We start from the raw sequence: 12474 nt of genomic DNA on the forward strand, positions 1-12474 counted from the left end.
GAGGTGCTGGCTGAGACCATTTCTCTTCCATCCTCATGTAAAAATTCAGCCTCCTTGGAGGCTCTCAGAGTTCTCACTGGCACCTACCTATTTTTGGTAACTTCTGTTCACTGGGAAAGAAATGGGAGAGAGACTTCGTTCTCAATTTTCTCTTCAGCCAGAGGTCAGCGCTCCTAAAGCAACAAGAGCACAGGAGTGAAGAAGGGGGTGGTTGAAGGGGCCTGGACACCCGGATTAGAATCCTGTTACTTATTAACTATGTGACTCGGGCAATTACTTAAGCTCTTGGGAGGTAAAGTTTCCTCACATAGAAATGGGGGTAGTAACTGCACCTATTCACAGAGTTGCTGTTGAATGAGCAATTCGAAGCACTGAGAGCAGAGCGCAGCACACAGCACCGAGGGGCTCCAGTTCCTGGCACCCTCACTGCTCGTGACCCTCTAACCCTTGCTCCTGATTCTAGTCTGCCATTCCCAGGGCCACACCTTAGAGTCAGAGGGCACAACTCAACACTCTTAACCTCCCGTCCTTATAGTGCTCACAGCCACCCACGCCCTGGAGTGTGTCCCCGTCTTCATTTCCTAGCAGTGTGGACCCCATCACTGATCATCTGACTCAGAACCCTGTCACACCCTCCATTCTCTGCAACCCTCTTCTTCTGTCTCACCCGTGGGAATCAATACCACACCTCAGCGTCCCCACACTGAACCCTGGACCGAACGTTCCCAAAGCCAAGGGAAGTCACACCACTCACTGCATTTGAATGTCTCTGACCCAGAAAGGTCCTCAGTATCCTAAAAAAGGCCCCTTCCATGCCCCTCAGCAACCATCTCAAACTGCCACCACCATTCCCTTCAACCCTGCTCTACAAAGGCCCTCTCCTCCCTTTAACCAGAAAACCAGCCCAGCCAGTGTGACATCCCAGCACTAACTTCCTGCCCCTGTTCCTGACCCACCATGCAGATACATGCACAGCCTGGCTTCTCCCCTTCACTGCTCTTCCCATCAACCTTCCCATGGGCCCCTCCTGCAGCTCCCTCCTGTCTCCACGCTGCCTCCACACTCACCCATCTTGTACACACACACACACTCACTGTTTACCTTCCACGCCTCAGCTGTCCTCTCTGCCCCACCCACACGGCCTCACCTAGCTACGCCCTTGAGATGAAGCTCAAGAACCACCTCCTCCAGGAAATCTCCCCTCACTCTTCCTCAGATTCCTTTAACTTCTGCAAACCTCACTGGGCCACTTCCTCTGATTGTGTCTCTCCCTGAGAACAGAGGCTTCAGGGTCCACTGCGAATCCTAAGGGCCCAGCCCAGTAGGGCAATAACTATTGAATAAATCAAAGGATGAGCACAGCAGCCCTGCAGTGTTTTATTAAAATGTTTTATTAAAAACATGACCGATTAAGATTCATAACCAGCCACTTGCACATGATGCCATACATTTTCTTCCTCTGATCTAGATTGAGAAACATCCCTCCCCCTGCCTTCCCAGAACAAGTATTCCTTTGATGAAAGAAAAAAACAAAACAAAACACTACTTCCTCCTCAACCAAAACAAAAAACCTAAAATAGCAGTTTATGAAAGATATCCAGCTGACACTGGCTTAGGTAGGAATAAGCCCTGTTGTCCAGGCTGAAGAGCAGAAAGGGAAGTTTACTTTGGACGGCTACTTAGGGAGGCAACGATACTCAAGTCCTAAATAAGAAAACTGACCATCATTATAAGTCTCAGGTCTATTTATAAGGCAAGGGAGGAAGAGGAAGCGAGTAACTCCGGTGGAAATTTCCTTGCTTTGTTTAGTTTTACTTCATGTATGGCTTCCATACTGATTTCTGGAAACTAACTTACGATTTATTTTATAGGATGTCATTTCGAAGGGCCCTGGGGAACTGTAGATGGCGCCCCGGGGGCCCATCGGTTTAGGATGAAAGCTTGGCGTACACCATGACATCACTCTGACCTTCCTCAGCAACTTCCTATCCGACAAAATCTAGATGTGTGCTCTGTCAAGAAGATATTTGTGTTTGTCCCCGGCCTCCGGCTTTGGTTCCTGATTAGTTTTAAAATCATTATGCGCCCAAGCTGAATAGGGCTACTGTTAGCAGCTGTAAAGTCCTCTTCTGGGCAGATCCCCAAGTCTGTGGCCTTCGGGGAGTGATTTCTGTCCTTTTCGTATAATTACACTCTCCTGATTGATGAGCTGATCAGTCCTCCTACCCCCTTCCGGCTCTATTTATCTTCCCAGAGGACCAGGGGTGAGGGAAGAATGGTGTGGGAAGGGAGGCTTGGGCGTTATACCTGACAGCGTGAACGCTCAGCACCATCCCTGTCCAGACCCGCCATCCCTTCCCGCTGTCTTGAAAGCTGCCCACCTTGGTTAATGCCAGAGCAGGTATTGGAAACACGTGGCAGGAAAACAGCCGCTATTTCCTGGGACCCCACAATGGCCCCATGCCCCCAAGCACAGATCCACCTCAGTCAAGCATGGTGCCCTAATCACATATATCCGTGATCACCTCTGCAAGTGCCTGCATAGCCTACATCCTCTCCAACTTTTCTTCCTCCTTTGTGATCAGCAGAGCAGGATGGACAGTGTCAACTCTGAGCCCCTGGCAAGCGCTGGACGGCAGCCGGGCAGAAGTTCCATTTGAAACAGGCTTTTGTCTTTTTGTTTTTTAGGGGGGAGGGGATTCTTCCACAAGGAAGATGGCTCCTCTCTACATAAATTTATATATATTTATTTCACTCTTTTGGGTTATAATGTAGGACTACACTGTGTATTTTGTTGTTTAAATCACTCTCGCTTTGGCTATTAGGAGCTCTCTGAGGGTTGGCTCCTATTCCTCTTGACATGCCCACATCCTTTGTTGTTTTTTTTAGCACTTCCTTATATTCTGGCAATACAAGATGCTCTGTACCTATAATTACCCATTTTTCCAAGGAGCCCTGGTTACTCTTATTGGAGAATGGTATTTAGAAACCAAGATCTGGGTATGTTGTTGCTTCTGGGTGTCATTGCTTCCAAGCCCTCTCAGTGGACAGATCCAGGAAATGCACTGTTGTATACTAACCCATGTCTGCAGCACACATCTATAATGACTTCTGTATCTATCCTAAGCTAAACATAACCGCATACTGATGTCTCCACTCTAACCTAGCACCACCTGACTCACTGCAGCCTTTGGCCCTTGCTTATCTGTAACGTCCCTCTCCGACAGTGGGAAATCCAGCTCACCATCCACCATCCATTTACTTATTTCTTCGACTCCTGAATACATGTAAAGTAGTTTCAGAATCGTTAACCTGTACGTCCATGAGAAACAAGCTTACCAACTAGGGTACAGTGTAAAAGTACAGTTCCTGTTGTCCTTAGTCTTCCAGTGTCTGGTCAAAACACCATTTTCCAGTTACTTAGGTTCATGCCTTTTGTCCTCACCCCCTGCGCTGAGGTTATGTCATACTTGTAAATCAGGTAGCCTCTTTTGTCAGTCTGCATTCCCCCTGGGACACACACCCCTCTCTGGCTTTTTGTTTTTAATTTGTATACAGTTCCTGCATAAAGTTCTTTTCTAGCTTTATTGGGATATAACTGGTAATAAAATTGGAAGATATTTACAGTGTATAATGTGATGTTTTAATAATACATAGACATTATGAAAGGATTCCTCCCGAGTTAATGAACAAATCCAGCTCATATATTTACTTTTTTGATGAGAACATTTAAATTTTACTCTCTTAGCACATTTAAATTATACAATACAGTGTTATGAACTATAGTCACCATGTTATACATTAGGTCCTCAGACCTTATTCATCTTATAATTGTAACCTTCTACCAAACTCTCTATTTCCTCTTCCCCCAGCCCCTGGTAACCACTTTTCCACTGTCTCTATGAATTCGACTTTTTTTTTAATGATTCCACATATAAATAACATGCAGTGTTCGTCTTTGTCTGACTCATTTCACTTAGCATAATGCCCCCTAGTTCCATCCATGTTGTCACAAATGACAGATGTCCTTCTTTATTAAGGCTAAATGTTATTCCATTGTTTATATACTAGTATACCACATTTTCTTTACTCATTCATGGGCTGATGGATGCATAGGTTGTCTGCTTAAGTTCTCTAGTGCCTGTTTTATCTAAAGAAGCAGTCTATTTAAATACCTGGCATTGCTTTCTAATGGTCTACATGTTTTATTTTATCCTTCGTACTTTAACACTTATTTCTAAGTGTACCCCACAACGTGATAACTCAGATACTAATAAAATGGACAGATTCTCCAAATTTATTTGTTTATTTAATTTTTAAAATATATTTTTATTGATTTCAGAAGAAGGGAGAGGGAGAGAGATAGAAACATCAATGATGAGAGAGAATCATTGATCGGCTGCCTCCTGCAGGCCCCCTACTGGGGACCAAGCCCGCAACCCAGACATGTGCCCTTTTGACTGGAATCAAACCCGGGACCCTTCAGTCCGCAGGCTGACGCTCTGTCCACTGAGCCAAATACAAATTTATTTTTTAAATTACTATGGTAAGTTGATTTTAACACAGTCTAATTGCTGGAGTTCTTTCAATATAACTGTGGAAAGTGAATGCTCATTCCAGTGTTATTTAAAATTTAGCCCCCTGGCCGGCGTGGCTCAGTGGTTGAGCATCAACCTATGAACCAAGAGGTCATGGTTCAATTCTGGGTCAGGGCACATGCCTAGGTTGCAGGCTCCATCCCCAGTCGGGGGCATGCAGGAGGCAGCCAATCAATGATTCTCTGAAATCAATAAAATCAATGATTCTCTCTCATCGTTGCTGTTTCTATATCTCTCTCCCTCTCCCTTCCTCTTTGAAATCAATAAAATCAATATTATTTTTAAAAAATAATATTCAATAATAAGTAAATAGTTAAAAAAAAACTATGTTACACCTATAGGCTGGAATATGAAATACATGAAATCATTAGAAATCATTTATAAAATACATACAAGATGAGTTAATATGCACCATAGGTGTGTGTATGTAAAAACAGCAAACTATACAATAAAAAGTACAGTGTATCATTGAACATATGTAATATATGTGTATGTCTATGAAAAGAAAGCATTGAAAGGACACATGCCAAAAAATTATTTTTTGTGTTCCTTTTTGCCTTACTTTGTAATTAAAATTAAAGGAAAGAAGACTGAGTGACTGTTGTGTGGGCAACTTTACAGAGGATTCTCCTAAGACAGGTGTTGGACCAAACAGGAAGAAACAACATCAGCAGCTGTGTACCAAGTTCCACATCACATTCAGGTAGAAGATGCAAAGAAATGTGATCAAAAATTGCATGGCTGGTGGAGCCTTGGGTCAGCTATAACCTGAAACTAACATATAAAAGGCAAAGACAGTGGTTCCTGTGCTAATATGCTTACTATAGAGACAGAAGTGTAAGAGTGGAACTGAGAGTGTCTAGGAAGCATCCTGAGAAATGTAGGGCATGGATGGATAAAGGGCAGGAAAGATTTAAATTCGGGGCGGGAAGCAGTGTCAATGGAGCTGGTATTAACCCCCCCTCCCCATTCACTTAGAAGTCTTCTCATTATCCCTTTCTATAAAAATCCAAGGAAGACCTTCAGCAATGACAGCCACAAGTCAGCTTCACTTGAAAGTGCCCTGCCCTCTGGCAATCCGCCCTCTGGCAAGGCGCTCAGGGGGTAAGTATGGGGAGGATTACCTAATAGGATCTGGTTAGCCTCTAGAGATTTGAAAACACTCAAGTGGCTGATAACAGGAGCCTAACTCTGGGCTTTCAAAGTTTAACATTTTACATTGGAATTTACACTCCCATCCCTATTTGTAAAAAGTGCTTTATAAAAGAGAGTAGCACAAATGAACACATGGTAACCATCCATTACACTGAAAAAGTACAACGGCAATAATGACCAACTCCCAGCTTCTCATGCACAGCCCTGTGCCCACCAGCCGCCACCTCGAGAACAGATCCCACACAGGTGCAAACGCAAAGAGAGCTACAGGACAACCTTATACCAACACAGTGGCAACACACCCTGGGAATCTCCATACCAACAATGAAAGTTTAGGAGGAATTAGTATTTGCTGAACATTTAACTATACAAGGCAGCAGGTGATTTATGCACATTCTCTCTTAGTCTTCACAGCCAGCAAGAGAAGGGAGGATTAGCCCCATAAATGGCCACTCAATTCCAAACTAGCAAAATTTATAAGTACTCAGCTCTGTCGAGATCCAAGCATGTATTTTTTCCACTTAGAGTGGTGCCCTATGTGTCAACAAACTCAAAAGCAGACTTAAACATACCTTTAGTATCACTTCTAAAAAATCTAATCAGTTTTCTCAAAATAGTTCTTTTACAATATAATTGACATGATGCCAAGAATTCAAGTTAAAAATCTAAAAGCATATTCAAGCCCCAATGCAATAGTTTAACAACTTTCAATTTAGTAAAATAATATTATAAAGCCCACAAATAAATCAACTTAATTATAATTTGTAAGTTAAAAAAAAAAGATTGCAAATCTAAAATAATAAAAACTTTTGGGCTATATGAAGATCTCAAATTGAGACATAAACATCGAGATTGACTTTTTTCATTCTCAATGAGGACTAATTTAGTTTGCATTCTAAACTATATTACCCTCTTCCTCTATTTTTCTCCTCCTCTTCCACTCACTCCACCCTTCCCCCAAAAGCGGTTCTCCTTCTACCATTAATTGCAAATAACACAACAGTTCTATTTTGTGATGTATAAACCATGGAAGAAAAAAAGGTTAGGACTCACTGACAGTTTAATCTCCATTATCCTGAGATAGAAATCCTCCTGGAAAGTTAAAACTAGATATGTCAAGTACACCAGTTACTTTTTCTAAACCACCGGAAGAGTTTCTCATATTAAAATGAGTTAACTTCTTCAGCACTCTTTAGGTGATTTAGAGTGATACTGTCAAATCCACCCCACAGATGTTTGCAGTATTAATGCCAAACCTCAGCATATTCATTCACACAGAAGGCACTCAAATGCTACTTGCTAAGGAGTAAAAGCAACTCAGGATAAAAGACAATCCTATACAATAAAGAGCGACTGCTGGACCAGTCACTATGAAGTGCACTGACCACCTCTCGGTCCCTTTCCCTGGCGGGCAGGCTCCGATCGCCTGGTAGTGAATGGGGAACCAGGGGTGGGTGGTGGGGGATGCGGGCAGTGCCAGGCCAAGGCCCCTGCCCTGCTGGTCGCCCCACACACAGAGGGTGAACTGCAGCAGGGACGGGGCCGATGAGTGGGCCGGAACAGCCGACCTCTAGGTCCCTTCCCCCTGCCATCGGGCACCGATCACCCGATGGTGAGGAACTGGGGGTGGGTGGTGGCGGGGGCCGGGGCCCGCTGTAGGCAGTGGGGAAGATGGCCCTGATCACAGGCCAGGCCTAGGGACTGTACCCGCGCACGAATTTCATGCACCGGGCCTCTGGTATATTATATTTAGAGGGGGGGGGGGGAAACACTAGAGAACTTTAGTAATTAACCTTTTAAAATTTTAAGAAGCAAGTTTGAGGGTTGAAATTTGGAGATGGGGAGAAAGGAAATACCTGTATTTTTAAGAGGAGAGGAAAATGTTTGTGTGTGTGTTTTTTAAATATGTATTATAAAAGTGTGGACAAAAAAGGGCCACATGCTAACCTAACTCAGGGAAGGCCTGCGTGACGGCCTTGCAAACTTAAGAGACCTAAAGCAACCACAAAGGATGGTCTGAAATTAAAACCTTTTAATTAAAAAGCAGTTTATAATGAGTAGTCATGTCCTAGGCCAGTATCTTCCTGAACAAAGATCAACTTGGGTCTTTACTAAGCCTATTGTCTTTTTGCATCTAAGATAACATATCTATGGGATGTCAGGGTAACTTGTCACTTCCCCTTTTCTGGACCCCTCAGGGCCAACAAATGGGTGCAGACCACAAATTCCCTCATTGTTAGTTATCTTGTTAATTGTTGGCTGTCAACTGTCATGTACCCAACTGTGTAAAAGAAGTATGTGTCTATCATTTTACTTTTTATACAATCCCAGAGGTTTCCCCATTTTGCTTTTTCCTGCCTCCCTGATCTATCACCAATGGATTTCACGTAATCCACTTGACATCTCCTTCTTTGATTGTCATGTATAAAACAAGGTGAAAAACCACCATTCTCTGGAGCATTATCCCAATACATTGAGATTATGCTTCCTGGCAATTGTCGACAGTTTGGCTCAAACCCACAAAAATTCTTCACAGTTTTGAATGTTTTCTTACATTAACAAAATATGTAAGTAATGAAAAAATAGTATACAAGTAACTTTTAAATAGGAAAAATTGTCCAATCCTACCATCCAAATAGCTTGCAGAGTTTTTTTCTACGTACACAAATACATTTAAAGAGGCCTAGCCTAGAACCTGCACATAGACCCTTAAATGTGTCAAATAATTACTTAATACATACTTTGAAGGGGGAGACAGGCATAAATGTGATTACAGCATGCATACTATTTCGTAACCTGCTGTTATTTTCAACAACTGTAATTAGAAGACATCTTTCCATATCATTTCCCTCAGCTCCCTCTTGTCTTGTACGAAGTTCCTTACTTTTTCATTGTATGGTGGCAAGGTTTTCCCCTAAGCTCCTTTTGAGGTAAACATTTGATTTCCCCACTTTTGGTTGTTATGAAGCAATCCTTCAATGAATACCCACGTATATAACTTTATGTGTTTGTATAATTATTACCTTAGCATATATTACTAGAGCTAGAATTTCTGGGTCAATGAGTTGGCATGTTTTAAATTAGCACACTGACGGTTGCCCTCCATAATAGTTGTCCCCATTTATTATCCCAACACTGTGTGACAGTACTAATCCACCCATCATCCTTACCCACACTGGCATTATTCTTTTTCATCAAACCATCAGGGAAAAAAGTTACATTCAGTGAACACCTACCGTGGTGACACCTTAAAACCTCCTATGTATTATGACAGCCCCGTGGAGGTCAGTAGGTGTCCACATGCACTTTAGACCTGTTCAACTGATGGGAAACTAATACCCAGATATGTTAAGTGATTTGCCCAAGGTCATACAACTTGCTAAAGATGTTGCTTGGGTTTGACCCCAGTTCATTTACCATCAGATTCTACATACCAGAGCAATGAAATTTCATGAAAAGGTCAAAGTCCTGTTCACTCACTCTAAATGAAACCTAGCCATCTCTTCTCCCAGCAAAACCAACTGAAAATTCTGATTTTAAGAACAGGGGAAGCCCTGGCTGATGGGTGGCTTAGTTGGCTGGAGTGTTGTCACATACACCAAAAGGTTACAGGTTCCGATTCCTGGTCAGGGCACATAACTAGGTTTCAGGTTCTATCCCCTGTTGGGGGCGAGTGTGAGAGGGAATGGATCGCTTTGTTTCGCATCTCTTTCTCTCTCTCCCTCCCCCCCTTCTTCCTCTTCCCTCCCCCCTCGACCCTTCTCCTTCCTCTCTCTCTCTCTCTATCTCTAAAAATCAATAAAAACATATCCTCAGGTGAGGGTTTAAAAAAAGAAAAGAGGAACAGGGACTTAGGAGAACTGAACTTGTGGTTGAGTTCAGCCCCTTACAGGTAGCTGCGTGTGACTTTGGGAAGAGTACTTAACCTAAATTTCTTTCCTGGGCTCAAAACAACCATATCTACCATCTTTACCATAAAATGCTCTTGTAAAGTCCAAAAGGAACATCCACTCCTTCAAAAATACTTGCTGAGCCGTTTTCCTGTGCCCTGCACTGTGGTGACAAAGAGGCTAACCTGCCCCAAGGGTCTAGAAAGAAATAAACCTCAACCCAGAAAACCAGACAGCTATGATGGAGAGTTCTGAGGTAGAGTGCTTCCGGGGCCAATGGTAAAGGAACCACCGTGTTCCACAAAACAGCAGCTATTCAAAAAGGTAGGGAGAACCACGGCACAACACTGGGGGAGACGCAGGAAATCACATTAAACAGGGAAGTCTATATAAGTGAATGTATATATAAGTCACAGTCATATTTTTTACAAAGGCATATGCAAGGAATGGAAGGGAATAAGAACATGGATGTTGTATCAAACAAATAACATCATTTTCCTTTTCCAAACTGTACAGGGCATCATTTAGCATTTATAATTCCTAAAATATTTTAATTGCTATGAGAGCACAGATGGAAGTGATTAATTCTGACTGAAATAATGTATGTGAAAGTGGGAAACTCTAAAACACCCCATGAATGGTATTATCATCAGAGCATGAACTAATCTAGCATTCTGCATAATAGCATTGCAGTGCAGCCGCACAAGTTATTTTTACACCCTGCTGCTTGGTTTCTGGCTCACCTGATAATGCACAACATTAGTCATTTCTTTACAGTATTTTCCCTTTTAAAAGAAATACATGCATGCGAAAAACGGCCAAACACTACAAAAGGGTCTGCAGTGAAATCCAAGACTGTCGTCTATCCCAGACTGTCATCTCCCTCCCAAAGGCAAGAATATAATAATATTCTTGGAAGTTTCTCCTTAAGGTCACATATAAGCCATTCTTTGAACATCTGCAGACCATTTTATTGTGTGGACACACCATTTATTTAATCAGACTAGGCACTACAAAAATGTCTGACAGTGCCGTTAAACACTATCTATATAATTATTTTTCCTTACGTTTTGATTTTCCAACCTAGCCAGGCACCAGAACCTTCACAGACACCAGGCTCTCTGGGCTCACTTCCCAGTACTCCCTGCTCCCAGCCAAACCCAAGCTGAGTATAGTTCTCCGAAATACTCCATCCATTGCTCATGCTGTTGCTTTGGCTGAAACCCACTCCACCTTCCTTTGCTTGGTTAATTCTTACTCAATATTTCCAGAAAGGGTTCAGGTATAACCCCTCCTGGAAGGTGAGGATCTCCCAACCCTCGGGGCACAGGAAATGCTCCAGTATCAGCTCCAGTTACACCCTAGGTCTCAGCACCTTACCTCCTCATCATGAATGTATATGTCAGCCCTGACCACCAAATTTCAAGTGCCTCCGGGACAGAAACCTTATCTTACTTACCTTTTGGAGGGCCAGAGTTTGGTACGAGGTCAGGCACACTAAATATATTTAACTTGAGTCAAGGTGAAATGAATAAGGAAACTTCTAAACACCTATTAGGTGCCAAGCCCTATTCTAGATGTACTGTACAAACATTATTTCTCACTGAGTATAATGATCCCCATTTTACAGATGAAGAAACCAAGGCCCTGAAGTTAAGAAACTTGTCCAGAAACCAGGTGTGCTCCAGAATCATTCATTGCTCTTTCCATTTTGCTGTTTGCTTATGTGTTTCTTTTTTAAATTGTATTTCTTGATTTGAGAAAGACAGAGAAATATTTATTTGCTGTTCTGCCTATTTATGCATTCATTGGTTGATTCTTACATGTGCCCTGCCTGGAGATCGAACCCACAATCTTGGCATATTGGGACAACACTAACCAATTGAGCTACCTGGCCAGGGTCTTGCTTACATGTTGTTGTTGTTAATCCTCACCTAAAGATATTTTTTCCATTGATTTTTTTTTTTTTAAAGAGAGTGAAAGGAAGGGAGAGAGGAAGGGGGAAAGAGAGAAGGAAGAGAGAGAAAGAGGAGAGAGAGAGAAACATCAATGTGAAAGAGACACATTGATCAGTTGCCTCCCATATGCAACCCAACTGGGCTGGGGATCGAACCTGTAACCCTTAGGTACACAGGTACATTCCTTGACTAAGAATCAAACCCAAGACCTTTTAGTATGCAGGCTGATGCTCTAACCACTGAGTATAATGGATACCCATTTTACAGATGAAGAAACCGAGGCCCTGAAATTAAGAAACTTGTCCAAGGACATAGGGAGCCACACCGGCCAGGGCTCACTTACATGTTTTGATGCTAAAAGTCAAGTGAGGAGGTCACATACATAGTCCTGAAAGACAGAATATCTTCAAAATTATTTTGGATGATCTAAGAGCACTGTAGTCCCCCAAAATATTCAGACAGAAACAATTTACAATATAGGACTAAAAATGGCAGAAAACACCCTTAAAATATTTCAAATTTGACCCATTCTGCACAGACAACCACCCAGAATGCCTACAATGGGCAAGGAGTGGGACAAAACGGCCACACTGCAGGAGCAAGTACCAGGGTCCTGCTACCTGGCTGTGAGAGCTGGGGCCAGGCATGGACCCTCATCTGAAAACTGGGTGCAGTAAGAATGCCTGCTTTCTCTTATAGCCTTTAAGAGAAAGAAATTAGATGGTTTAAGGAAAAGAACTAGCACAGAGTCAGGCACGAAGTTGAGGGCTCAGTTGATTTTTCTTCAATAACTGAACAAATCAACCAGAGAGCAAGCCGACCGCCTCCTGTCCCCTCCTCACCAGGGCAGGGCACTGGGAAGCCCTATGATTG

General features: G+C 42.7%; 1 protein-coding gene across 6 annotated transcripts in view; it reads right to left on the bottom strand.

Moving 5' to 3' along the window:
* Positions 1-12474, bottom strand: part of TANC1 (tetratricopeptide repeat, ankyrin repeat and coiled-coil containing 1) — a 244458-nt gene that overhangs the window by 213659 nt on the left and 18325 nt on the right. For 3 of the 6 annotated variants that reach the window (XM_080669581.1, XM_080669576.1, XM_080669578.1), the window contains exon 2: positions 88-173. The exons of the other annotated variants lie outside the window; for them this stretch is intronic. The gene's annotated coding sequence lies outside the window, so the exon portion shown is untranslated. The remainder of the gene's footprint in view (positions 1-87; positions 174-12474) is intronic. 6 annotated transcript variants of the gene reach the window in all.

This window comes from Plecotus auritus (genome assembly GCF_963455305.1).
Source record: "Plecotus auritus genome assembly, chromosome: 5".
Classification (NCBI taxonomy): domain Eukaryota; kingdom Metazoa; phylum Chordata; class Mammalia; order Chiroptera; family Vespertilionidae; genus Plecotus; species Plecotus auritus.